The 27,412-nt window shown below is 45.9% G+C and overlaps 8 pseudogenes; all 8 read left to right on the top strand.

Moving 5' to 3' along the window:
* Positions 1 to 2,189: 2,189 nt before the first annotated feature.
* LOC138780498 (U2 spliceosomal RNA) lies at positions 2,190 to 2,393 on the top strand (annotated as a pseudogene).
* A 1,736-nt stretch (positions 2,394 to 4,129) lies between these two features.
* LOC138780497 (U2 spliceosomal RNA) lies at positions 4,130 to 4,351 on the top strand (annotated as a pseudogene).
* Positions 4,352 to 10,529: 6,178 nt separating this feature from the next.
* LOC138780496 (U2 spliceosomal RNA) lies at positions 10,530 to 10,746 on the top strand (annotated as a pseudogene).
* A 966-nt stretch (positions 10,747 to 11,712) lies between these two features.
* LOC138780512 (U2 spliceosomal RNA) lies at positions 11,713 to 11,859 on the top strand (annotated as a pseudogene).
* A 5,097-nt stretch (positions 11,860 to 16,956) lies between these two features.
* Positions 16,957 to 17,193, top strand: LOC138780495 (U2 spliceosomal RNA; annotated as a pseudogene).
* A 945-nt stretch (positions 17,194 to 18,138) lies between these two features.
* On the top strand, positions 18,139 to 18,224 carry LOC138780508 (U2 spliceosomal RNA; annotated as a pseudogene).
* Positions 18,225 to 23,600: 5,376 nt separating this feature from the next.
* LOC138780518 (U2 spliceosomal RNA) lies at positions 23,601 to 23,816 on the top strand (annotated as a pseudogene).
* Positions 23,817 to 24,761: 945 nt separating this feature from the next.
* LOC138780509 (U2 spliceosomal RNA) lies at positions 24,762 to 24,904 on the top strand (annotated as a pseudogene).
* The last annotated feature ends 2,508 nt before the right edge of the window (positions 24,905 to 27,412 follow it).

Genomic DNA, 27,412 nt, shown 5'->3' with positions numbered 1-27,412 from the left:
GCTGGTGATGTCATCGCGGGACGTGATGTCATCAAGGCTTTGCTGCTATACACAGCTGCCAGCACAACAAGCAGCTCAGTTGCAGCCGGTTCAAGCGACCGAGCAGGTAGGTGGAAAGGTAGGTGCAGTTTATTAAACCGTTTCCTTTGGATTTGATTTCCTGGTGGCCGATGTATCCTGCTGATGCTGCCTGCCTACGGCTCCAGCTGGGAGAATTCACCCTCCATGTTCTTTGATAGATAGATTAGATACATTAGATAGAATAGATAGGATAGATAGGATAGATTAGATAGATAGATAGATAGATAGATAGGTAGGTAGGTAGGTAGGTAGGTAGGTACGTACTAATAATAAGCTAGCCAGCTAGGCAGCCAGCCACAGAGACAGCCAGCCAGCTACAGAGACAGCCAGCCAAAGAGCTAGCTGCATGTCATGTATGCCAGACAGAGACGGAGACAGAGACAGAGACGTGTATGTCTGCCATCCATCAGGTGGAAGCAGACGCAGTGTGATTGGGGGGTGGAGCTATTCAGATTTGAGAGCAGAAAGGAAGACAGAGGCAGTGCTAGGCAATAGGAGATGCAGTGTGAAAGCACGTCCGGTCCGCCATCTGAGAGGGTGGAGCGCATAATAGGGTATGTATGTCTGGCTTCGCCTTAACAAGAAGGACGTGGTGTCCGAGAAGGGGAGTTTTCGGGAAACCGTTGTGGCCATCGCTTCTCGGCCTTTTGGCTAAGATCAGCGATCCCACCTACTTGCTTGCCAAGGGAGGTGTTTTTGTTCCTGTTCGGTGTGCTGGCGGAGGCGATATTTTGAAGATGGATGCAACCAATATGGATGGAACCACGGCAGAAGAAGTCCCGGCTTATGCAAAGATTAGAAACGGATGTCGTTTTACGTTAAAAGATCCGGGAAAGAAAGAATTGGGCTTGGTCTTCTTGGTGGAAGAGGTTCTGTTTAAGCTCCTTGGGTTACAGCGGAGTCAAGTTTTGGCCTTGTTGGAGTTCCCAAAGCGTGGTGTATACGACCTGGTGTTGGCTTCAGAAGAGGATTACAGCTTTCTGATGGTAAGATCGAATGTTGCAAGGGAAATGTTATATTGAACGGTATTGATATAATGTCTCATTTCCCGAGGAGAGAAAGACTGATCACGGTGCGGATGTACAGCCCCTATGTGAACGAAGAGGAAATTGCGGTTTTTCTGGCAAAGTACTGCGAGGAAATTGCTCCAAAGGAAAGTCTTAAATCAGTTCGGACTTTGGACAATGAAGTGGAGGTTTGCTGTGAAGTTCAAAGTGTTGGAGAATGGGAAACTGTGTATGCCTCCAGGACGTTTCAGGATTGGAGCTGTTAATGGAGACTGTTTTTTTGCAGGCATGGACGACTTTTGTCGTAAATGTAAAAAGTATGGACATTTGAAGGAACATTGTACTGTGATATTTTGCACAAAATGTCAAACAGAGGGGCATGTGGCGGAGTCATGCAATCAGAAGAAGGTGTGCCATTTGTGTGGGAGTGCAGAGCACCTGTACGCTGTTTGTCCACTTAGAAGGAAGCGGGGGAGGGAGAAGGAGGAAGGGCAGGAAGCAGCTGGAGGGAGTGAGAGTCCTCAGCAGGAGGAGAGTATGGACCCTTCAGTTAGAAGGACTCCTAGGGAGGTGGAGAGAGTTCCCAGAGAGGAGGAGAAAAGGAAAAAGACAGTAAGGTCCCTTTCAGAGGAAGGGAGAAGGGATCGTAGTATTGTGTCTCAGGATGTATGGGATGATATAGAGTCATTAGAAAAGAGGAGTTTCTATGGTCGGGTGGGAGAAAAAGTTAGAGTTAGTTTGGGGAAAGAGAGTGAAGGGTTTTTTGAGACTTATCAAATGCCTTGTGAGATAATGAAGCGATTAGAAGAGTGTAAGTCTATCTCGCCGACTATGCTTCGTATATTGACTTATTTTGCGTTTAAGGGAGGTTTGCGAGCTTGATGAAATTATGTTGGTTTCTTTTCTTTTTGTTATTTAAAGGGAAGATAGATATGGGTTTTGTTTTTGTGGGTTTTGGTTTTTTTTCCCCGTTTTTGTTATGTACATTGTAATGTAAATTTAATTTTGTTATGGATATGTGAGTTTGATCTGTGTTATGTTTTTGATTTGTGAAAATTCTTTTATTTTGTAAATAATTTTGTTTTGAATAAAATTGTTGATATCCCCTTTTGTGGGATAGCCAACTTAAAAAAAAAAAAAAAAAAAAAAAAATATGTTCTTATCAGTTTAATATCTGATACGTCCCCTATCTGGGGACCATATATTAAATGGATTTTTAGAACAGGGAGATGGAAAAAGAGCTTGCTCTGTCCTCTCCAGGCATTGACCTGGTATTGCAGTGCCTCCAGGTTCAGTGCACCCCCTAATGAGTTTGCAAAAAACAGAGCAAAAGAATGAAGAAGGAAACAAGCCGGCTGCACCTGAAACTACTGTTTTGCAAGAAACATCCCTCGAGTGTGTTGTGCGCAGGTGGACCGACCCCGAAAAATTAGCCCGAGTGTGGCTACGAAAAGTTTGTTTGTCCAAGACTTGCTGGCCTCTGTTGCCATGGCAACCAACTGGCAGAGTTGTTTACAACTTGGCTGCCGGGCCAGTGCTGGTGATGTCATCGCGGGACGTGATGTCATCAAGGCTTTGCTGCTATACACAGCTGCCAGCACAACAAGCAGCTCAGTTGCAGCCGGTCAAGCGACCGAGCAGGTAGGTGGAAAGGTAGGTGCAGTTTATTAAACCGTTTCCTTTGGATTTGATTTCCTGGTGGCCGATGTATCCTGCTGATGCTGCCTGCCTACGGCTCCAGCTGGGAGAATTCACCCTCCATGTTCTTTGATAGATAGATTAGATACATTAGATAGAATAGATAGGATAGATAGGATAGATTAGATAGATAGATAGATAGATAGGTAGGTAGGTAGGTAGGTAGGTAGGTAGGTACGTACTAATAATAAGCTAGCCAGCTAGGCAGCCAGCCACAGAGACAGCCAGCCAGCTACAGAGACAGCCAGCCAAAGAGCTAGCTGCATGTCATGTATGCCAGACAGAGACGGAGACAGAGACAGAGACGTGTATGTCTGCCATCCATCAGGTGGAAGCAGACGCAGTGTGATTGGGGGGTGGAGCTATTCAGATTTGAGAGCAGAAAGGAAGACAGAGGCAGTGCTAGGCAATAGGAGATGCAGTGTGAAAGCACGTCCGGTCCGCCATCTGAGAGGGTGGAGCGCATAATAGGGTATGTATGTCTGGCTTCGCCTTAACAAGAAGGACGTGGTGTCCGAGAAGGGGAGTTTTCGGGAAACCGTTGTGGCCATCGCTTCTCGGCCTTTTGGCTAAGATCAAGTGTAGTACCGCTCGTGAGAGAGCAGGGAAACACACGGAGGGAATAAGGGTTGAGCAGGTGGCTGGCGCGGCAAGTCAGCCGGTGCAAGATGCCATGACCCTCCGGATCTGTGCCGGGGGCTCGAGGGGGCTGAGAGCCGAGGTGCCAGAAGTGCCCTGGGAGTGGTGACCCCAGGGTGCCGTAACTCACTGGAGATGGGATCCCACTGAGTGAAAGCACTTAGCACGGTACTTCACTATCACCCCTTGAGCACACTCACCTTTAGCTTTCCGGTCTCCGGCTGTTGAGAGCTATGGGTAATTTTTATAGATCCGGCCGGATGTCCGGGCTGTATCACACAGCACACATCTTTATTTATTTAATTTAATTTTTGTCACTGTGTGTTCACTTTTCACGTGTGTTTTGTCACAAGGATTTTCTAGGTTGCGGTCGCCCTTCTGGGTGTCCCCCTAGAGGTCTAGGGGAGGCATGTGTGGCCATCAGGTTCCTTGCCTCCCTGCACCCCTGGGTCTCCTTCGGGAGATAGCCAAACCGTTTGGTACGGCTGCTCATTGGCGAACGCCTTAGCTAACGCTGGGGTGGTTGCTATGAGCGGCATTGGTCCTCTCTCTGCTTCGGCAGTGAGAGGATATTTGTCCCGAACCTTTGCAGGTGCCTTCTGGCCCGGAAGGGGAGGGAATGTGGTTGGTTGGGGGCCCATCTCTTTTTAGAGTGGGCTTGCGATAGACCGCATCCTTGTTGCACTTTTTTGTGTGGCACGTCTGCACCTTTTTGTGCACTTGGGTGAGAGCACGCTCCTCGGACTCAAAAGAAAAAAAAAAAAAAAAAAAAATCTGTTCTTATCAGTTTAATATCTGATACGTCCCCTATCTGGGGACCATATATTAAATGGATTTTTAGAACAGGGAGATGGAAAAAGAGCTTGCTCTGTCCTCTCCAGGCATTGACCTGGTATTGCAGTGCCTCCAGGTTCAGTGCACCCCCTAATGAGTTTGCAAAAAACAGAGCAAAAGAATGAAGAAGGAAACAAGCCGGCTGCACCTGAAACTACTGTTTTGCAAGAAACATCCCTCGAGTGTGTTGTGCGCAGGTGGACCGACCCCGAAAAATTAGCCCGAGTGTGGCTACGAAAAGTTTGTTTGTCCAAGACTTGCTGGCCTCTGTTGCCATGGCAACCAACTGGCAGAGTTGTTTACAACTTGGCTGCCGGGCCAGTGCTGGTGATGTCATCGCGGGACGTGATGTCATCAAGGCTTTGCTGCTATACACAGCTGCCAGCACAACAAGCAGCTCAGTTGCAGCCGGTCAAGCGACCGAGCAGGTAGGTGGAAAGGTAGGTGCAGTTTATTAAACCGTTTCCTTTGGATTTGATTTCCTGGTGGCCGATGTATCCTGCTGATGCTGCCTGCCTACGGCTCCAGCTGGGAGAATTCACCCTCCATGTTCTTTGATAGATAGATTAGATACATTAGATAGAATAGATAGGATAGATAGGATAGATTAGATAGATAGATAGATAGATAGGTAGGTAGGTAGGTAGGTAGGTAGGTAGGTAGGTACGTACTAATAATAAGCTAGCCAGCTAGGCAGCCAGCCACAGAGACAGCCAGCCAGCTACAGAGACAGCCAGCCAAAGAGCTAGCTGCATGTCATGTATGCCAGACAGAGACGGAGACAGAGACAGAGACGTGTATGTCTGCCATCCATCAGGTGGAAGCAGACGCAGTGTGATTGGGGGGTGGAGCTATTCAGATTTGAGAGCAGAAAGGAAGACAGAGGCAGTGCTAGGCAATAGGAGATGCAGTGTGAAAGCACGTCCGGTCCGCCATCTGAGAGGGTGGAGCGCATAATAGGGTATGTATGTCTGGCTTCGCCTTAACAAGAAGGACGTGGTGTCCGAGAAGGGGAGTTTTCGGGAAACCGTTGTGGCCATCGCTTCTCGGCCTTTTGGCTAAGATCAAGTGTAGTGCTGTTTATTCGTATCCGGCACTGCCTTGGTCTGGTCCGAAGGTGCTCCGGTACCCTCTCTCTCTGCCTTGGGGGATCGTCCTTTCCCTTGTGGTGGGACTTAACCCCCTTGCAGCTATTGGGAGAGAGGCTTAGTCCGGGGCAACGAGTTGCGATCCCCCCCCAACCTCTGACTGCCGGCGGGCATAAGAGGAATTTGGTTACGTTGCATTGTAACGTGGCTATCTGACGCACAAACCCATCATGGATTTTGATTCAGATGGGATACCGGGCTATGCCCGAATCAAGAACACCGTGAGAATCATCGTGACGGAGGAAAAGGCGACGACCTGCGGATTGAAATACTTGGTGGAGACCGTGCTTGTAGACGTTTTTAACATTCAGAAGCGGGAGATCCTGGCTGTTCAAGATTATCCAAGGAGAAGAATATACGATTTTACTTTTACGCAAGGTGGCATTTTCCAGGATCTAATGGCGGCAATCCCTGACAAGAAAGACCCCAGACTTGAAGGTATTAAATTTGTGGAACATGTTTTAGATATTTCCAAGCTGATAGTAGTGAAGATGTACTGCCCGTTTGCTGATCTTGATGAAATTAAATCGTTTTTATCTGTATATTTTAAGTCGGTCCAATGTCTGGGGAAAATAATGAATGAAGTTGGGGTCTGGACTTCAAAATGGAGATTTCGTGTGACTTGTTTTAAAGATGCTGCTACACCCGGAGGAGTCAAATTGCCGCCAGCCCGCTTCAAACTAGGAGAGATGACAGGAGATATATATTTTACAGGAATGCCACCCTTTTGCCGAATGTGTCACAAGTACGGTCACACCAAGGAGGATTGCGAAAGCACCTGTAGGAATTGTGGCAGCTCTTCTCATGAGGCTAAGAATTGTCCACTGGGAAAAACTTGCCGTAACTGTCACCGAGTTGGTCACCTCTTTGCTTTTTGTCCACACAGAAGTCGTGCCATGGGGAGGCCTGAGCAGCAGCCAAAGAGTTCGAAGCAGCCGGAAGACCAACCAGCCCCCCAACAGGGAGAGGAAGCAGAAGGTATGGACACATCTGAAGCCCCCCTCCAAACAGGTGATGACAGCCCTAAAGAAAGGAGGGCTAAGCGGAGAGCCAACGGTCGGCCGACGGGGATACCTCCCCAGGCAACTGGGGCCGCGGATACCCCGGCGGAGGCTGACCAGGGGCTGCGGCCTAATACAGGCCCACCTGTCCCTGAGGCAGAGGACCCGGGCGGAGCAGCGGCTACAAAAAGGCGCAAAGCGTACTCGGAGGTGGTAAAAGGGGAGCCGATGGTAGTACCGGAAGGGAACCCAGTGGACGCTCCCCTTGGGGTGCCGCCAAAAGCCTCTCCTCCTCCTTGCCCGGTGGGGGAACCAGAGGCAACCACCTCCGAGATAAATGAGATACCTGAGACATCAGAAAGTAAGATGCCGGCCCCGGCGGAGGGGCCGGAAAGTGAAGCCGCTGCTCACACAGTGCCCATGGAGTCGGTTTGGGGTCCATATACAGTAACTGCCTCAGGTGTGGAGGGGGGGCATTTGAGCGACGCAAGCTCCTCTCCCGCATCCATGTTGACGGTCGATTCCGAAGCGGGGGGCTACGAGAGCTCGAGTGGGGTCTCCGGCTTCGCTGAGGACTGCTGAGGCTGAGCTCGGGCTAAAGACAGAAAGATTTTTATCACCCCCATGGCTGAATTGTCCGGTATTTCTTTTAATGTGAGAAGCCTGCATTCCCAGAGAAGAAGAGCTGCCCTTTTTAATTACCTGTCTGTTTTTACCGCCTCAGTTTTTTTCCTACAGGAGTGCTGCATCCCACACAACAGAAATTACAAGAAATACAAAGAAGATTGGAGACTCGGGCCATCTGTCTGGTCCGGGTCGAACGAGTCAAAATCCGCAGGTGTCGCCATTTTATTCAAAGGGAACGTTTTAATTGAAAGTTTTAATGAAATTTTACCAGGCAGGATTTTATTGGTCAAAGCTTTTATAGACGGTATTAAATGGCAGTTTTTAAATTTTTATGGGTCACCAGACAAAAATGAAAGAGCAAGTATGCTGGAAGTTTTACCTCTTTTTTTAAACAACTCGGATCCACTGATTTTAGCAGGGGATTTTAATTGTGTTTTAAAGGGGGAACGCCGGTTCTCTAGCAGTACAAGCAGAAACTACGATAAAACCTCTGGTATGCTGAAAAATGTTACTATAGATTTTAAGTTAACGGACGTTTTTAAAAAATGTAATAGTAACTTACCAGAGGAGGCCGGCGTGACCTGGGGGTAACAGGAACTGTCGCTCCAGGATTGATTTTATATTTTGCTCTTATCAGATACTGCCTTTTAAATGCGATCTTATGTCTAATGTTTTATCTGACCATAAATTATTATCTTTTAAAGTGAAATGTGACAAAGAGAAGAAAGTGGGAAAAAGAGCCTGGAAGTTAAACGTGTCCCTTTTAAATGATCCGCAGATTTTATCCGATTTCATCACCTTTTATAAGCGCTGCAGACGGGTAAGAAACTCCAACATCCCCATTATAGCCTGGTGGGAAAAGATGAAACATAAAATTAAAAACTTTTTATTAAAGCTGGGGTTAAAAAGGCCAAAGAGAAGAAAGAGTTTTTTAATCAACTTAATACCCGTCTGCAGACGCAATACAAATTCAGAGATCAGGGTATGCAGGTAGACAAAGAGATCGCAGAGATAAAGAAAGAGATCTCCCAGTGCCTGGAGCAGAGGGGGAAAGAAATTATATTTCGTTCAAAAGTGCAACATCTTGAAGAGAACGAGACCTGCTCCAGGTACTTTTTTAAGAAAATCAATGACAAGCATACCCTGATCGATGAAATAGACGGGAAAACAGACCCACCAGGTATTTTAGAAAAGGTGTATGAGTTTTATGCAGATCTTTTTAACACAAAAGATATTAATTGTGATTTTATGAATGACTCATTGAAGGAGCTTAATAACGTTTTAGATCCTGTCTCCCAAAATTTTTTATTACAGGGCATCTCGGAGCAGGAGATTTTAGAGACCACCAAAAGTTTTAAGAAAGGTAAAGTCCCTGGCCCTGATGGGATACCCATGGAGTTTTATGTTATCTTTTATGGCGTTTTAAAAGATGATCTGCTTGCACTTCTTTCTGAAGTTTTTAACTCCAAAACTCTCCCGGGCTCCTGGAAGAAAGGAGAAGTCTCTTTACTTTATAAAAAAGGAGGAAAAACAGACATTAAAAACTGGAGGCCCATCACTTTACTAAATAGTGACTACAAGATAATGGCCAAAATATGTGCAAATAGATTAAAGTCTGTCATCGATAAAGTTATCCACCCCAACCAGGTTTGTGGAGTACCCGGGAGGAGCATAACAGATAATTTAAACCTTTTAAAAGATTCCATTCATTACACGAAAGAGAGACTGGGTAGAATGGCTATTTTATCCGTAGATTTTGAGAAAGCCTTTGATAGAGTCTCTCATTTTTATCTTTTTAAGGTTTTAAGAAAAATGGGTATCCCTGAAGGTTTTATACAGTCCCTAAAAGCATTTTATGACAACTGCACCAGTAAAATTTTAGTTAACGGTTTTAAGACTCAAGACGTCTTTTTAAACTCCGGGGTGAAGCAGGGGTGTCCCTTGTCCCCACTACTCTTCATATGTGCGATTGAGCCTCTTTTATGTATGATACGAAGTGACCGACAAATCCGAGGAATCCCCCTGCCGGGCGGGGGGGGATTGGAGGCGAAGGTAGTGGGGTACATGGATGATGTGGCGGGTACTATGCAGGGACGCCCCGTCGCTTCGAAAAACCCTAAAACGAATCCAATATTTTTGTGACTCCTCCGGTTTTAAAGTTAATTTTAATAAAAGCAGCATCTTGAATATTGGAAACACTGTTTTAGAAGATATCCCCATTCCCGTAGTGGATTCGGTGCAGATTTTAGGGGTCTCCTTCAATGAGTCTAATAATGGTTTTACTAGTTGGGACTTGGTGGCACAAAAGGTAAACAAAAAAATTTGCATGTGGAATATGAGGAAACTAACGATGGAGGGAAAGGTTTTAATTACAAAGTCTGTGATTTTACCTATTTTATTATATTTAAGTGTTGTTTTTCCTCCATCAGACCGCATGTTGGGAAAAATTATCAAGGTTTGTTTTACTTTTTTTTGGAGCTCCAAGATGGAGAAACTAAGGAGAGAAGTGGTTTTAAAACCAAAGGTAATGGGTGGTAAAGATTTCCCAGATTTTAAGACATTTCTTTTAATCAGATTCTTTTGTGTTTGTTTTAATGCTCTTTTTAAGGATACTTACTGGTCTTATTTCTGTCGTTTTAACATGGGATTTTTTATGAGAAAGCATGGGTGGTTTTCCACAGTTTTAAGTTCCCCGTATGCTTTTAACCTTCCCGTACAATATAAGATTTTAGAGAAAATAGTGTCCCTTTTTAACTTACAGAATAAAAGAGTTGAAGTTTTAAAAAACAGCAAACTGGTTTTAAAGAGTCTGAAAGACGATGTTTTAGTTACCCCCATTAGACATTTTAATGAAGAACAATGCAAACAGATATGGAAAAACGTGAGCGCTAACTATGTTTTTAATTCACAGAAAGACCTGGCCTGGAGCTGCGCCCACGAGTGTCTTCCATGCCGGGCATTCCAGCATCGAAGAGGATTGACCAACTCGGCCATATGCCCCAGGAGGGGATGCAGAGGTGATGAAACGGCTTCTCACATTTTTTGGTTTTGTGTTTTTACCCAAATGATATGGACAAAGATGACTCCTCTGATTTTAAAGATAACCGGACTACAACGACTAAGCCATGATGCGATTTTATTTGGATGTCTGGAATGCCCTACACGGACTCAAAAAGTAATGGCATGGAAGACCATAAATAGCGTCAAAGCAGCTCTGTGGGCGGCCAGGAATATTTTAGTGTTTAAACACGAGATTTTATCTGTGAATGACGTTTTAAGCATTGCTTTTAATGAAATGTACAAATATTTTATGGTAGATAAAAAGAACTCTCCTTTTTTATGTAAAAAATGGTTTTTATCTGAATGGAGCTCTGTATTGTAATGCCACCAAGTGCCCTTTTATTATAGATGTATTTACTTGAGAATTTTATGTAATTTTATGTGATTTTATGTAATTTTTTCTTGTAAACATCTTTATGTTATTATAAGTAATTATACGTTTTAATAAAGTTTACCCCAATGTGGGTATTCAACTTAAAAAAAAAAAAAAAAAAAAAATCTGTTCTTATCAGTTTAATATCTGATACGTCCCCTATCTGGGGACCATATATTAAATGGATTTTTAGAACAGGGAGATGGAAAAAGAGCTTGCTCTGTCCTCTCCAGGCATTGACCTGGTATTGCAGTGCCTCCAGGTTCAGTGCACCCCCTAATGAGTTTGCAAAAAACAGAGCAAAAGAATGAAGAAGGAAACAAGCCGGCTGCACCTGAAACTACTGTTTTGCAAGAAACATCCCTCGAGTGTGTTGTGCGCAGGTGGACCGACCCCGAAAAATTAGCCCGAGTGTGGCTACGAAAAGTTTGTTTGTCCAAGACTTGCTGGCCTCTGTTGCCATGGCAACCAACTGGCAGAGTTGTTTACAACTTGGCTGCCGGGCCAGTGCTGGTGATGTCATCGCGGGACGTGATGTCATCAAGGCTTTGCTGCTATACACAGCTGCCAGCACAACAAGCAGCTCAGTTGCAGCCGGTCAAGCGACCGAGCAGGTAGGTGGAAAGGTAGGTGCAGTTTATTAAACCGTTTCCTTTGGATTTGATTTCCTGGTGGCCGATGTATCCTGCTGATGCTGCCTGCCTACGGCTCCAGCTGGGAGAATTCACCCTCCATGTTCTTTGATAGATAGATTAGATACATTAGATAGAATAGATAGGATAGATAGGATAGATTAGATAGATAGATAGATAGATAGATAGATAGATAGATAGATAGATAGATAGGTAGGTAGGTAGGTAGGTAGGTAGGTACGTACTAATAATAAGCTAGCCAGCTAGGCAGCCAGCCACAGAGACAGCCAGCCAGCTACAGAGACAGCCAGCCAAAGAGCTAGCTGCATGTCATGTATGCCAGACAGAGACGGAGACAGAGACAGAGACGTGTATGTCTGCCATCCATCAGGTGGAAGCAGACGCAGTGTGATTGGGGGGTGGAGCTATTCAGATTTGAGAGCAGAAAGGAAGACAGAGGCAGTGCTAGGCAATAGGAGATGCAGTGTGAAAGCACGTCCGGTCCGCCATCTGAGAGGGTGGAGCGCATAATAGGGTATGTATGTCTGGCTTCGCCTTAACAAGAAGGACGTGGTGTCCGAGAAGGGGAGTTTTCGGGAAACCGTTGTGGCCATCGCTTCTCGGCCTTTTGGCTAAGATCAAGTGTAGTACCTGTTGCTGCACTTGTTTCGAAGTCAAGAGGTGTCTGGGGTACCCGTCCTGTCGGCCTTGGGGGATTGTCCCCATGCTGCTATAGGCAGGCGGCTTAGTCCCCAGACAACGGGTTGCGATCGCCTCCTGCGATCTTCGGATCAAGGGAGGGCGGAGCGGAGCGTTGCGGAGCGGAGCTTTACGGAGCGAAGCAGAGCGTTACGTTGCGTACCATCGAGAACCATGGATGCGGATCCAGGTTCCGTACCGGCTTATGCCCGGATTAAGAACACTGTGCGAGTCATACTCACAGGTGATACGGAAGACACTCGAGGGCTGAAGTTTGTCGTGGAGGACGTGCTCATGGGAATTTTTAACATCCAGAAGCGAGAGATATTGGCGATCCAGGACTACCCCAGGCGTAGGATATACGATGTATCGTTCACCGAAGAGGGAATCTTTCGAGATTTCGTGGCGAGTATTCCCGGGAAGGAACATCCGAAGCTTGGGGGGGTCCAGATCATTGAGCACGTCCTCGATATTACCAAACTTGTAGTGATTAAGATGTATTCCCCTTTCGCTAGTCTAAAAGACGTGGAAGCCTTCCTGGCAGCCTACTTTAAGAGCGTGAAGTGTCAGGGGAAGATTATGAACGAGTTTGGTATTTGGACCTCAAAATGGCGGTTTTTAGTTACGTGCATTAACGACCCCAATTTTGTAGGGGGAGTGAGATTACCACCAGCACGTTTTAAATTGAACAACATGTGTGGCGACCTCTACTTTGCGGGAATGCCTGACTTCTGCAGGGCATGTCACAAATATGGGCACTCAAAAGAACAGTGTGACAGTACATGCAAGAAATGTGGCAGCTCCGAACATGAAACACAAGAGTGCCGTCAAGGAGCCAGATGTAATTTTTGCCACAACATCGGTCACCTGTATGCAAACTGTCCCCACAGACCGAGAAAGACGGAGCAGCCAGGGCAACCCAAGCCTAGACCAGGACACCAGCCTGGGCAACCAGAGACCCAAAGTGCCCCCCCACAAGAGCCGGAGACGGGTGATGCAATGGACACATCAGTGACTCCCCTAGAGAGATCGGCAGAGGGCCCTAAGGCGCAGAGGACGGGGAAAAAGAGAGCTGGTGGCCGGAAGGAGGCCCCTCCCCAGGAAACTGGGGTGGGAGGTGTGCCGACTGGCGCCGGCTCTCTGGCCCAACAGCCTTCGGTACAGGCTGTGCCAGAGTGGAAAGACCCCGGTGGTGAGGCCACGGTTAAGCGGCGCAAGGGCTCCGGGTCCCGGCTCTACTCGGAGGTGGTGCAGGAGGAGCCGATGGAAGTACTCACCGTTGTGGGGAAACCAAGTGACGCTCCTCCAAAGGCCCCACGCCGGGGCACCCCGCCCCCTCTCTGCCAGGAGGGGGCCTCAGGGGTCACCATCTCTGAGGTGCCGGAAACCGCAAGAAGCAAACATCCCACCCCTGCGGAGGGGATAGCGGAAGTAAGTGAGTCGGGAACCCAACAAACCGTGCTGCCCGTATGTTCTGTATGGGGTGACACTGTGGCCCCTGCTGCTGCCTGGGGTCCGGGGAGTCACTTGAGCGACGGTAGTTCATCCCCGGCATCGTCCATGTGCACAGTAGACTCGGACGTGGGGGGATATGAGAGCTCGAGTGGGGTCTCTGGTGTAGCCGGAGAGTTGTAGTCCTGTTGCGAGATTGATTTCCTTTACACTCTCCAATGGCTGAGTTGTCCGGTCTCTCACTTAACGTAAGAAGTCTACAGGCAAAAGTGAGAAGGGTTGCCCTTTTTAATTATCTGACGGTTTTTGCTGCTTCCGTCTTCTTCCTGCAGGAGTGCAGCATCCCGCATTGCATGACGTATAAGAAATATGAAGACGACTGGGTGCACGGTCCGTCAATCTGGTCTGGATCCAACGAATCCAGATCAGCAGGGGTCGCCATACTTTTTAAAGGGAACGTTTTAATTGATTCTTTTATTGAAATTTTACCAGGCAGAATTTTACTTGTAAAAGCTTTTATCAATGGTATTAAATGGCAGTTTTTAAACTTTTATGGTTCTCCTGAAAAAAATGAAAGAGCTAGAATGCTAGAAGTTTTACCGCTTTTTATTAACGATTCTGAACCTCTTGTTTTAGCAGGTGATTTTAACTGTATTTTAAGGGGGGAACGCCGGCTTTCAACCTCAGTGAGTAGAAACTATGATAAGACGTCTTCCATGCTTAAGAATATTGTTTTAGATTTTAAACTCACCGATGTTTTTAAGAAATGTAATATGAATGCACCTGAGGAAGCCGGCGTTACATGGGGTAACGTCAATTGCAAATCTAGAATTGATTTTATTTTCTGCTCTTATCAAGTACTGCCTTTTAAATGTGATCTTTTTACGAATATTTTTTCAGATCACAAGCTATTGTTTTTTAAAGTGAAAAGCGATTTTAACAGGAGAACTGGTAAGAATGCCTGGAAATTAAACGTGTCCCTTTTAGAAGATCCGCAGGTTTTATCTGATTTTATCACTTTTTATAAGGATTGCAGGCGAGTAAGAAATCCCAACATTCCCATCAGTGCTTGGTGGGAAAAAATGAAATTAAAGATAAAAGAATTTTTTATAGACGTTGGGATTTCAAAAGCTAAGGAGAAACGTGCCTTTTTTAACCTTTTAAATACTCGCCTGCAAACCCTGTACAAGTTCAGAGATCACGGTATTGAAGTAGAAAAAGAGATTATTGATATAAGGAAAGAGATCTCTCAGTGCCTGGAGCAGAAAGGGAAAGAACTGATATTCCGTTCTAAAATAAAACATCTGGAAGAGAACGAGACCTGCTCCAGGTACTTTTTTAAGAAAGTTACGGAAAAGAAAGTTTTAATTGACAATATTGATGATGAAAATGATGTACAGGGTATTTTAACAAAAGTGTATGAATTTTATGCGGATCTTTTTAACACAAAAAACATTGATGAATGTTTTTTAAATGACTCATTGGAGGAGATCACTAATGTTTTAGACCCTGTCTCCCAGTCCCTTTTATTACAGAACATCACGGAGCAGGAGGTTTTAGAGACTGTTAAAAGTTTTAAGACAGGTAAGGTACCTGGGCCCGACGGTATACCCATAGAATTTTATGTGACTTTTTACGGGATTTTAAAGGACGACCTTTTTAATCTCTTAACCGATGTTTTTAAGTCCAAAGCTCTCCCGGGGTCGTGGAAGAAGGGTGATGTCTCCCTCCTCTTCAAGAAGGGAGACAGGTCGAGTTTGAGGAATTGGAGACCAATCACCCTTCTGAATTGTGACTACAAGATCATGGCCAAACTGTGTGCAAACCGTCTGAAGGCCGTGATCGACAAGCTAATCCATTGCAATCAGGTCTGTGGGGTACCCGGGAGAAGCATCTGGGACATTTTAAACCTTATTAAGGACGTGATCAGCGATACCCAGTCAAGAAAAGGACAACTTGCCGTTTTATCCATAGACTTCGAAAAGGCATTTGACAGGGTATCGCATTTTTATCTTTTTAAGGTTTTAGAAAAAATGGGTATACCGGAGGGTTTTTTATTATCTCTTAAAGCGTTTTATCAAGGCTGCACAAGTAAAATTTTAGTAAATGGTTTTAAGACACGGAACATTCTTTTAAAATCCGGAGTGAAGCAGGGGTGTCCCTTGTCCCCACTGCTTTTCATCTGCGCCTTAGAGCCTCTAATGTGTGCCATTCGGAGAGACAAACAGATTCACGGAGTCCCCCTGCCGGGAGGAGGGGGACTCGAGGCCAAAGCAGTGGGGTACATGGATGATGTCACGGTGCTTTGCAGGGACGCCCCATCGCTTCAAAAAACTTTGAAGCAGATCCAGTTTTTTTCTTGTGCCTCCGGTTTTAAAGTTAATTTAAACAAAAGCAGCATTTTAAATATAAGTGGAATGGTTTTAAGAGACATTCCTGTTCCGGTGTCCGATACTGTGCAGATTTTAGGTGTCTCCTTCAATGAGTCAAACAATGGTTTTAGTAGCTGGGACTTGGTGGCGCAAAAAGTAAACCAAAAGCTATGTATGTGGAATATGAGAAAGCTGACGATGGAGGGGAGGGTTTTAATTACCAAAATGGTGATTTTACCTCTTTTATTGTATTTAAGTATGGTGTTTCCCCCTCCAGAAGTTGTTCTTAAAAAAATAACCAAAGCTTGTTTTACCTTTTTATGGAGCTCCAAGATGGAAAAGCTAAAAAGAGAAACTGTATGTAAACCTAAGAAGATGGGTGGTAAGGACTTTCCTGATTTTAAAGCCTTTCTTTTAATCAAGTTTTTTAGCATGTGTTTTAACTCCCTGTCCAAAGAGAACTACTGGTCTTATTTTATACGTTTTAATACTGGGTATTTTATGAGGAGAAACGGGTGGTTTTCAACCATTTTAACTTCCCCATACGCTTTTAATCTACCCAAGCATTATAAGATTTTAGAGACAACAGTTAGTTTTTATGGTCTGAAGGGGAAAAGCGCTCAAAACTTGACAAACAGTAAAAAGATTTTAAAGGCTGTGAAGGAAAGTGGTTTTATTGCTCCTATTAAAAATTTTAATGAAGAAAAATGTAAAAAAATATGGGAAATGGCCAATGCTAATTATATTTTTAATCCACAGAAAGACCTGGCCTGGAGCTGCATCCACGAGTGTCTTCCATGCCGGGCATTCCAACACCGAAGAGGTTTAACCAACTCAGCGATCTGTCCGAGGGGAGGCTGCCAGGAAGCAGAGACCGTGCACCATCTGTTTTGGACTTGTTTTTACACGCAACACGTATGGACTAAAATATCCCCTCTGATAAAAAGAATTACTGGACTTAAAGAACTGAATCACGCCGCTGTTTTTTATGGTTGCTTGGAATGCCCAACAAGGACTCAAGAAATTATGGCATGGAAGACTATAAACTGTGTGAAGGCAGCTCTGTGGAAGGCCAGGAATATTTTATTATACAAACATGAGGTTTTATCTGTGAAGGACATTTTAACCATTTGTCTTAATGAGATGTATTATTATTATTTATTGGACAGAAAGCATTTCCCTGTTTTAGCAAGAAAATGGTTTTTAAGTGAATGGAGCTCTGTGATATAAGTCCACCAAGTCCCTTTTAATATGATTTTATGTGTTTTTATGCAAAACAATTGTATTTTATTGGAAAAATTGTATTTTATTGTACATTTTTATCCTTGTAAAAATACTTTGTTTTTGTAATAATTTGTTGACTTAAATAAAGAAAGCCCCCGTTGTAAGGGGTAGCCAACTTAAAAAAAAAAAAAAATCTGTTCTTATCAGTTTAATATCTGATACGTCCCCTATCTGGGGACCATATATTAAATGGATTTTTAGAACAGGGAGATGGAAAAAGAGCTTGCTCTGTCCTCTCCAGGCATTGACCTGGTATTGCAGTGCCTCCAGGTTCAGTGCACCCCCTAATGAGTTTGCAAAAAACAGAGCAAAAGAATGAAGAAGGAAACAAGCCGGCTGCACCTGAAACTACTGTGTTGCAAGAAACATCCCTCGAGTGTGTTGTGCGCAGGTGGACCGACCCCGAAAAATTAGCCCGAGTGTGGCTACGAAAAGTTTGTTTGTCCAAGACTTGCTGGCCTCTGTTGCCATGGCAACCAACTGGCAGAGTTGTTTACAACTTGGCTGCCGGGCCAGTGCTGGTGATGTCATCGCGGGACGTGATGTCATCAAGGCTTTGCTGCTATACACAGCTGCCAGCACAACAAGCAGCTCAGTTGCAGCCGGTCAAGCGACCGAGCAGGTAGGTGGAAAGGTAGGTGCAGTTTATTAAACCGTTTCCTTTGGATTTGATTTCCTGGTGGCCGATGTATCCTGCTGATGCTGCCTGCCTACGGCTCCAGCTGGGAGAATTCACCCTCCATGTTCTTTGATAGATAGATTAGATACATTAGATAGAATAGATAGGATAGATTAGATAGATAGATAGATAGATAGATAGATAGATAGATAGATAGATAGATAGGTAGGTAGGTAGGTAGGTACTAATAATAAGCTAGCCAGCTAGGCAGCCAGCCACAGAGACAGCCAGCCAGCTACAGAGACAGCCAGCCAAAGAGCTAGCTGCATGTCATGTATGCCAGACAGAGACGGAGACAGAGACAGAGACGTGTATGTCTGCCATCCATCAGGTGGAAGCAGACGCAGTGTGATTGGGGGGTGGAGCTATTCAGATTTGAGAGCAGAAAGGAAGACAGAGGCAGTGCTAGGCAATAGGAGATGCAGTGTGAAAGCACGTCCGGTCCGCCATCTGAGAGGGTGGAGCGCATAATAGGGTATGTATGTCTGGCTTCGCCTTAACAAGAAGGACGTGGTGTCCGAGAAGGGGAGTTTTCGGGAAACCGTTGTGGCCATCGCTTCTCGGCCTTTTGGCTAAGATCAAGTGTAGTATCTGTTGCTGCACTTGTGTCGAAGTCAAGAGGTACTCGGGTACCCCTCTCCTCGGCCTTGCGGGATCGCCTACTTCGGTGGGCTAAACCTGCTTGTAGCTATTGGGGAGAGGGCTTAGTCCCAGGGTAACGAGTTGCGATCCCCCCAGCCACTGAGATCACCCGGTCTCAGTTTGGCAATTGTTGCGTCGAATAGGCTTCTTTGGTGCGTTCCTTCCGGACGTAGGATCTTCCTGGGGTACCCTGAACCTTGGCCTTGGGGGAGGGTCCCGCTCTTGTAGTGGGATCTGAACCCTTGCTGCTATTAGGGGAAGGCTTAGTCCCCAGGAGGAGAATACGTCCACCTATTCATTTGGGACCCAGTCTCAGTGAATTGGTTTGCAGCGACAACATGCAGGAGGCGGGCACGGCTGAGACGGATCCCGACCCGGTCGGGCATCCACGCTCTATCCCGGCATATGCCAGGATAAAAAATACGATGCGTATTTTTTATGAGGCAGGTGGAAAAGACCAAAGAGGATTGAGACATGTCATCCAGGACATTCTCTGCGGAATTGGAGGAGTTCGCAAAGCCGAAATATTGGCGATCCAGGACTACCCAAAGCGATGGTATTTACGAAGTTACATTCTGTCAGAAAGGCGTCCTCCAGGATTGCCTGACTCGTTTGGGGAGGTCCTGTGATGACCCAAAGATGAAGGGAGTCGGCTTTGTGGAACATGTTTTCGAAGAACACAAATTCGTGGTGATTAAGATGTACTCACCGTATGTTTCATATGAGGCTATTGGTCCCTTCCTGGCAGGCTTTTTCAGTCACGTGAAACTGGTGGGGAAAATAATGAACGAATTTGATGTTTGGACCTCCAAGTGGAAATTCCTCGTGAAATGTATAGCTGACCCCAGCTTCCCAGGGGGAGTGAGGCTTCCACCTGCCCGTTTTAAAATTGGGAACACGAATGGCGACCTCTTTTTTAGTGGTATGCCAGCTTTCTGCAGGAGATGTAAAACCTATGGGCACACAAAAGACGACTGTTCAGCCCAATGTGATTATTGCGGTAGCGAAAACCACTCCAAAGAGGAATGCGAAATGGGCAAGAGATGCAGAACATGTCAGAGAGTGGGTCATTTATTTTCCTCTTGTCCTCACAGGAAAAATCCTTGGAGCAAGGGTCAAAAGGAGCAAGTAGTGACGCCCCCACAAGCAGCTGAAGAAGAAAAAGAAGAAAAAGAGGGAGATGAAGAAGAATCTGAAGAGGAAGCTGAAATGGACCAGACGGACCCCCGAGGAGAGGAACCGGAGAGCGGAGACGAGATGGACACCTCGGAGGTACCCCGGGAGGCGGCTGGAAAGCAGGCTAGAAAAGGTAAAAAGAGAGCCAATAGGGGGACGAAAGTACCCCCCCAGGAAACTGGGGATGATGGGAAATCGGTTGACCCCGATTTGGCTCTCGGGGAGACTGGCGCACAAGAGAAACCGGAGGCTCCTAAGGGGAAAAGGCTAAAGGGCAATGAGGGCTCGAAGTCTGTTGCTGGGGTAGCTGGAGAGGGGTCGAGGGAAGTACCCACTGAGGTGGGGAAACCTCTTGAAGCCCCTCAAAAAGCCTACCACTTCCTCTAGCCAGAGGAGGGGTTCAAAGGTTGCTACCCCGGCAGTGCCTGAAACCCCAGTAAGCGAACAACCACCACCCCGGGTAGACTCATCGGTAGAGTCTGGGGTGGTGCCAAAACCAGAAGGGGAGCCTCCGGATGGGCCACCGCCAGGTGGAGCGCCACCAGATGAAGATCCCTATAGGTCAACATTTTTACGGGGGAGTCTGTGTGGCGCAAGCCGGTCTCCCCATTTACGATAGCCGCCTGCTTGGGGGAAATCTGAGTGAAGGTAGTTCCTCTCCAGCCTCATCGTTGTGCACAGTGGAGTCTGAGGAGGGGAGTCTGTCTGGTCCCGCAAGTCCGTTTTAAAAGAACTTGCTAATTTTTCCCAAAAATAACCATGTCTGAAATCAAAGGCATCTCCCTCAATGTGAGGGGCGTCAAAACAAAAAACAGAAGAGCGGCCCTTTTTAATTTTTTATCTTATTTTACTGCATCAGTATTCTTCCTGCAGGAGTGTGGCATACCACATGGCCCATGCTATAAAAATATGAAAAGGACTGGAAGCATGGGCCATCCGTTTGGTCTGGGGCAAACGAATCAAAATCAGCAGGGGTCGCCATTCTTTTTAAGGGAAATGTTTTTATTGAATCTTTTAATGAGATTTTACCAGGTCGGATTTTATTGGTCAAGCTTTTATTAATGGTTTTAAGTGGCAATTTTTAAACTTTTAGGGTCGCCTGATAAAAATGAACGCGCAAAAATGCTGGAAATTTTACCCCTTTTTACTAACACGTCTGATCCTTTTATTCTTGCAGGGGATTTTAACTGTGTTTTAAAAGGAGAAAGCCGGCTTTCCAGTTCCGCAAGTATAAATTATGATAAGACATCTTCCATGTTAAAAAATGTTGTCTCTGATTTTAAATTAAAAGATGTATATAAAGAGTGTAATAACAACACTACAACGGAAGCCGGCATGACCTGGAGTAATGCATCGAGTAGCTCCAGGATTGATTTTATTTTTTGCTCTGAATCAGTGACCCCTTTTAATTGCGAACTTTTAACTAATGTTTTTTCAGACCATAAGTTATTATCATTTTTAATTAAAGCTGACGGTGTCAGGAAAAATGGTAAAAAGACCTGGAAAATGAACATTTCCCTTTTAGAAGATCCGCAAGTTTTAACAGATTTTACCAGTTTTTATAATAAATGTAGGCGTATAAAAGACCCCAAAACTCCCATCAGCAGTTGGTGGGAGAAAATGAAAAAGAAGATTAAGATTTTTTTATCCAACTAAGTATTAAGAAGGCTCAAGAAAAAAGGGATTTTTATAATAACTTAAATATACGCCTACAGACCCTGCACAAGCTAAAAAAAACACGGAATTGAAGTACAAGAAGACCTTTTAATAGTTAAAAAGAAATATCTCGGGCACTGGAACAAAGAGGGAAAGAGATTATTTTCCGCTCCAAAATAAGCATATAGAAGAAGATGAGACGTGCTCGAGATATTTCTTTAAAAAAATCAACCAGAAGAAGATACAAATTGAAAGTATGGAAGGAGAAAGCGATGTGCAGGGGGTTTTAAAAACTGTTCATAATTTTATGCGGATCTTTTTAGCCCTAAATGTATGATTTTAATTTATGGAAGACTCATTGAAAGAGATCACAAATGTTTTAGATCCTGTTTCACAGCAATTTCTTTTACAGGAGCTGGCGGAACAGGAAGTTTTAGACACTATCAAGAGTTTTAAATCTGGAAAGGTACCGGGCCCTGATGGTATACCCATTGAGTTTTATAAAACCTTTTATGACATTTTAAAAGATGATTTATTCTGTCTTTTTAAAGAAGTTTTTAAGTCTAAAAATTGCCCCAATCATGGAGGAAAGGAGAGGTCTCCCTCCTTTTTAAAAAAGGAGACAAAAAGTGAAATAAAAAATTGGAGACCTATCACACTACTTAACTGCGATTACAAAGTTATGGCAAAAATATGTGCAAATAGACTTAAGGACATTATAGGAAAAATAATATCTCCCAACCAGGTGTGTGGGGTCCCTGGACGCAGTATTGGGAGAATCTTAATTTAATTAAAGATGTCATAGAAGATACGAAATCGAGAAGTGGAGTTTTAGCAGTTTTATCTATAGATTTCGAAAAAGCGTTTGACCGTGTTTCGCACTTTTATTTGTTTAAAGTTTTAACAGCAATGGGTATACCGGAAGGATTTTTATTGTCTTTAAAAGCCTTTTACGAAAACTGTACAAGTAAAATAATTATTAATGGTTTTAAGACAAAAGATGTCCTTTTAAGTTCTGGAGTTAAGCAGGGGTGTCCCTTGTCCCCACTACTTTTTATCTGTGCTTTGGAGCCTCTTTTATGCGCAATTCGAAGAGACAAACAGATTCGTGGTGTGCCCCTCCCTGGTGGAGGAGGCAATGAGGCTAAGGTGGTGGGGTACATGGATGATGTGACGGTGCTTTGTAGGGACACCCTGGCACTCCAGAAAACTTTTAAACAGATCCAATTTTATTGCTGTGCTTCTGGTTTTAAAGTTAATTTTAGTAAAAGTAGCATTTTAAATATCGGAGGCATGGTTTTAAAGGATATCCCGGTACCTGTGACTGATTCAGTCAACATTTTTGGGAGTCTCTTTCAATGAGTCAAACGATGGCAAACACAGTTGGGATATGGTGGCTCAAAAGATTAACCAGAAAAATATGTATGTGGAACATGAGAGTTTTAACGATGGAAGGGAAAGTTTTAATAATAAAAATGGTTTTACTGCCCATTTTATTATATTTAAGCTTAGTCTTCCCCCCCCCAGATGTTTACTTAAAAAAATCACCAAGGCCTGTTTCACCTTCTTTTGGAGTTCCAAAATGGAAAACTCAAAAGAGAGAGTGTTTTTAAGCCAAAGGTGAAAGGAGGTAAAGACTTCCCTGATTTTAGCATGTTCCTTTTAATCAAGTACTTTTGTTTTGTTTTAAATAGCCTTTTAAAAACCCATGACTGGTCATATTTTATCCGCTACAATACTGGGTATTTTATGCGTAAGAACGGATGGTTTAAAACAATTTTATCCAACCCATATGCTTTTAATTTACCCCGTAGCTACAAGATTTTAGAAAATATAGTGACTCAGTTGGTTTAAAGGGAAAGAGTTGGACACTTTTAAAAACAGCAAAAAAGTACTTTTAGATATTAAAAACAGTGGTTTTATTTGTCCAGTCCAAAATTTTAATGAAGAAAAATGTAAAAAAATATGGAGAATGATTAACATTTCGTACCTTTTTAATTCACAGAAGGATCTGGCCTGGAGCTGCGTTCATCAATGTCTTCCATGCCGGGCATTCAGTATCGCCGAGGACTTGTGAGATCTGCCGCCTGCCCAAGGGAGGCCTGCCAGGAAGACGAAACCATTATGCATTTTTTATGGACTTGCCCTTTCGCAAAAGAACTTTGGAAAAAAATATTCCCCTTGGTGCAGAAGCTGGCGGGTCTCAAATTTTTAAATTACGGGACTATTTTATACGGCGAGCTGGAATGTCCCACAAAGGACCAACATATTTTGGCATGGAAGACGATAAACTGTGCAAAATTAGCGCTCTGGAAGGCCAGAAATATTCTTGTTTTTAAACATGATGTTTTAACTGTGGATGACGTTTTAGGGTTATGTTTTAGCGAAATGTTTTTATACTATTTATTGGATAAAAAAAGAAATGTGATTATTTCCAACAAATGGTGTATTGAAGATTGGAACATAATGTAATGCCATCATATCCCACTGTAATGATTTTATGAGATGATGAATTTTTGATTGATTTTAATTTGTATAAAATATCTTTTTAAATAAAAGTGTTGATATCCCAAATGGGATAGCCAACTTAAAAAAAAAAAAAATCTGTTCTTATCAGTTTAATATCTGATACGTCCCCTATCTGGGGACCATATATTAAATGGATTTTTAGAACAGGGAGATGGAAAAAGAGCTTGCTCTGTCCTCTCCAGGCATTGACCTGGTATTGCAGTGCCTCCAGGTTCAGTGCACCCCCTAATGAGTTTGCAAAAAACAGAGCAAAAGAATGAAGAAGGAAACAAGCCGGCTGCACCTGAAACTACTGTGTTGCAAGAAACATCCCTCGAGTGTGTTGTGCGCAGGTGGACCGACCCCGAAAAATTAGCCCGAGTGTGGCTACGAAAAGTTTGTTTGTCCAAGACTTGCTGGCCTCTGTTGCCATGGCAACCAACTGGCAGAGTTGTTTACAACTTGGCTGCCGGGCCAGTGCTGGTGATGTCATCGCGGGACGTGATGTCATCAAGGCTTTGCTGCTATACACAGCTGCCAGCACAACAAGCAGCTCAGTTGCAGCCGGTCAAGCGACCGAGCAGGTAGGTGGAAAGGTAGGTGCAGTTTATTAAACCGTTTCCTTTGGATTTGATTTCCTGGTGGCCGATGTATCCTGCTGATGCTGCCTGCCTACGGCTCCAGCTGGGAGAATTCACCCTCCATGTTCTTTGATAGATAGATTAGATACATTAGATAGAATAGATAGGATAGATTAGATAGATAGATAGATAGATAGATAGATAGATAGATAGATAGATAGATAGATAGGTAGGTAGGTAGGTACTAATAATAAGCTAGCCAGCTAGGCAGCCAGCCACAGAGACAGCCAGCCAGCTACAGAGACAGCCAGCCAAAGAGCTAGCTGCATGTCATGTATGCCAGACAGAGACGGAGACAGAGACAGAGACGTGTATGTCTGCCATCCATCAGGTGGAAGCAGACGCAGTGTGATTGGGGGGTGGAGCTATTCAGATTTGAGAGCAGAAAGGAAGACAGAGGCAGTGCTAGGCAATAGGAGATGCAGTGTGAAAGCACGTCCGGTCCGCCATCTGAGAGGGTGGAGCGCATAATAGGGTATGTATGTCTGGCTTCGCCTTAACAAGAAGGACGTGGTGTCCGAGAAGGGGAGTTTTCGGGAAACCGTTGTGGCCATCGCTTCTCGGCCTTTTGGCTAAGATCAAGTGTAGTATCTTGTCTTACTGAACTGCCTTGACTTGACGGCTCAGGTCCTGGGGTACCCCCTGCACTCGGCCTTTGGGCATCGGCGATTTAATTCGTCTTAAGCTCACTGCAGCTATTGGGTGTAGGGCTATTCCCCAGGAACGAGAGTGAACCTTCCTCTCGGCCTGCTGCTCGATTGTCCTGTGCCCGACGGTTTGACCGGAGAACCACTTCGATTCCCGCCTGCCGACGAACGATCGACGAAGACGCCCCGGAACCCCGAGAAGGACGACGCTGAACCCCGAAGAAGCCGGCGACGAGGATTTGCATCTCTCCGCCCTCTTCGACGAGGATCTGCATAAGCTCCGCCCACCAGGAAAGGAGCTCGACCAGGGAGAAGCGATGGCCTCTTCAGCACCAGCACCGGAGATGAGAAGACCCAGCAGAGAAGGAAGCGAGGAAGAGCCAGGAGGCCCAGGTCGTGGATGCCTCTTCCTCTGCCGCCCCAGCTCAGCCGACGACCAGCAAGGCTGCGGATCCAGGCGTCCCTACACTGCGGCCCTGGATGCGCACTACGGTGGCCATGCGACTGAAGAAGGTGGATGGTAGAGAGCCGGACATGTCTGAGGATGTGTTCGCTAAGAAGATGGTCCTGGACCAGGGTTTCTCCAAGGCTGAAACCCTCAGCATCTTCTTCTTCACGGGGATCTTCTATGTGACATTTGCCTCCTTCAACACCTGCAGGAGGTACTGGGAGGCGGTAAAGGCAGCGAGGCCCGAATCCCCTTTCTCTCGCTTTGTAAGCAACTGCTTAATCCAAAGGGAGGAGAGGCGGGTGACGGTTTCAATCCTTAACCCGTACATCCCAGGCAAGGACATCGCCACATTCCTTGCAAGGTACTGCACAGTGGTCAAGGAACCCTCCAAGATCCTGAGCAGCCTTGGATTCTGGACTGGCAAGTGGTCGGTGGTCGTGAGGCTCAACAGGGATGAGTCATCGGACGACGGTTTCCAGCACCTGCCTCAGGCTTTCTCTTTGGGTGACGCTCCAGGCTTCATCTATTACCCGGATATGCCGCAGATCTGCAGGAGATGCAGCAAGAAGGGTCATCAGGCGAAGGACTGCAGCGAAGATTCCTGTAGAGTCTGCCGAGTGCCGGGGCATGGGACCAAGGACTGTCCGAAGGCAAAAACCTGCAACCTCTGCGGCCATGCGGACCACAGCTACAGGGCCTGCCCCCAGAGGGAAAAGAGAACGTGGGCATCCGTGGTTGCCAAAGCTCCGACCGGCCAGCAGCCGGCCGTAGCCCAAGCAGCGCAGAAGCCCAAGGAGAAGGAGAAGAAGAAGAAGGAGGGTAAGAGGACGACGGCCCCTAACCCTCCCCCCACCCCCCGCCCTCCCTACCCCTTCCCCCTCCCCCTCCTTCCCCCCCTCCCCCCTCTCCCTCCCCGCCCACCCCCACTGAGGAATCCCTCCCCTATCCCATTGCCTCAGTGGGTCCCCTGTCCCCCGCCCCTACCCCCACCCTCCCACCCCACTCCCCCAACCCAGCAGCACTAACCTTTCCTCCCGCTGCTGTGGTTCTCTCCTTGGAGGATTTTCCCCCTCTTGTCCCCACAGTGGTTCCCGACAGGAAGAGGAAAGTGAGGGACAGCCCATCGGCTGAGACCTCCAAGAAAAAGATCATCGAGGTCTGCGAAGATGACCTCCCGGAGGAAAGCGACATGGATCAGGTGGTGGAGAATCTGGTCGACGAACCGGAGGCTTTCGACTTCGAGGACGTCCCAGAGAATGCACACCTGAAAGAGGCGCTGGAGGAGTGCATACGGGAATGGGTCGGGCCGGCGGGCCCCGAAGAAGAGGATCCGCCCGACCGGAGTGGTATCGTATGAGTCTGTGACTACCCTTTTCTTTTCTCCCCATGGCTAATCTTTCCATCTTTAGCTTAAATGTGCGGAGTATGAGAGATAGGTCTAGATTCCAGACAGTTCTTTCGTTTTTGAAATGCTCAGTTGTGCGATGTGTATATGTTGCAGGAATGTGCTCTGTCCTCTTCTAGGTCCTACAACCATCTGGCCAGGCAGTGGTCCCACGGTCCCTCCTACTGGTCCGGCGGGGGCGACTGTAAGTCCGCAGGGGTCGCCATCCTGATCAGGGGAGGCAACTTTACACTTGATTCTGTTCAGGAGCTTGTCTGTGGCAGATTGCTAATTGCAGACGGCTCTTGGGCGGGGGAGCCCGTAAGGCTCATCAATGTGTATGCCTCTCCTGAGAAGGGTGCGCGTCTGGAACTATTCCAGGCCCTGCGGGCCCAGCTCGCAACCTCCAGGGCTGTAGTGTTGGGTGGGGACTTCAACTGCCCCATTGAAGCGGACGGACGCAGTTCTGGGACATCTGTCAAGTTGGATGTCACATCCAAACTGCTCATCGAGATGGTGACTGAAGCATCCTTGCAGGACGTTGTTGGGTCCATCGGGAACGGCTCTGTTAATTATACATGGAGCCGCCCCGATGGCTCGCTCCGTTCTCGGATTGACTTTGTGTTTGCCTCTCGAGCAGTCAGGCAGACTAGGCACTCTATGGTTCCCTGCTTCTTCTCTGACCACAGGGCCATTCTGTTTCAAGGGGTTCTGGGCCATG

This window comes from Dendropsophus ebraccatus, unplaced genomic scaffold (assembly GCF_027789765.1).
Source record: "Dendropsophus ebraccatus isolate aDenEbr1 unplaced genomic scaffold, aDenEbr1.pat pat_scaffold_831_ctg1, whole genome shotgun sequence".
NCBI classification, from domain to species: Eukaryota; Metazoa; Chordata; class Amphibia; order Anura; family Hylidae; genus Dendropsophus; species Dendropsophus ebraccatus.
This window is presented reverse-complemented; position numbering and strand designations above follow the sequence as displayed.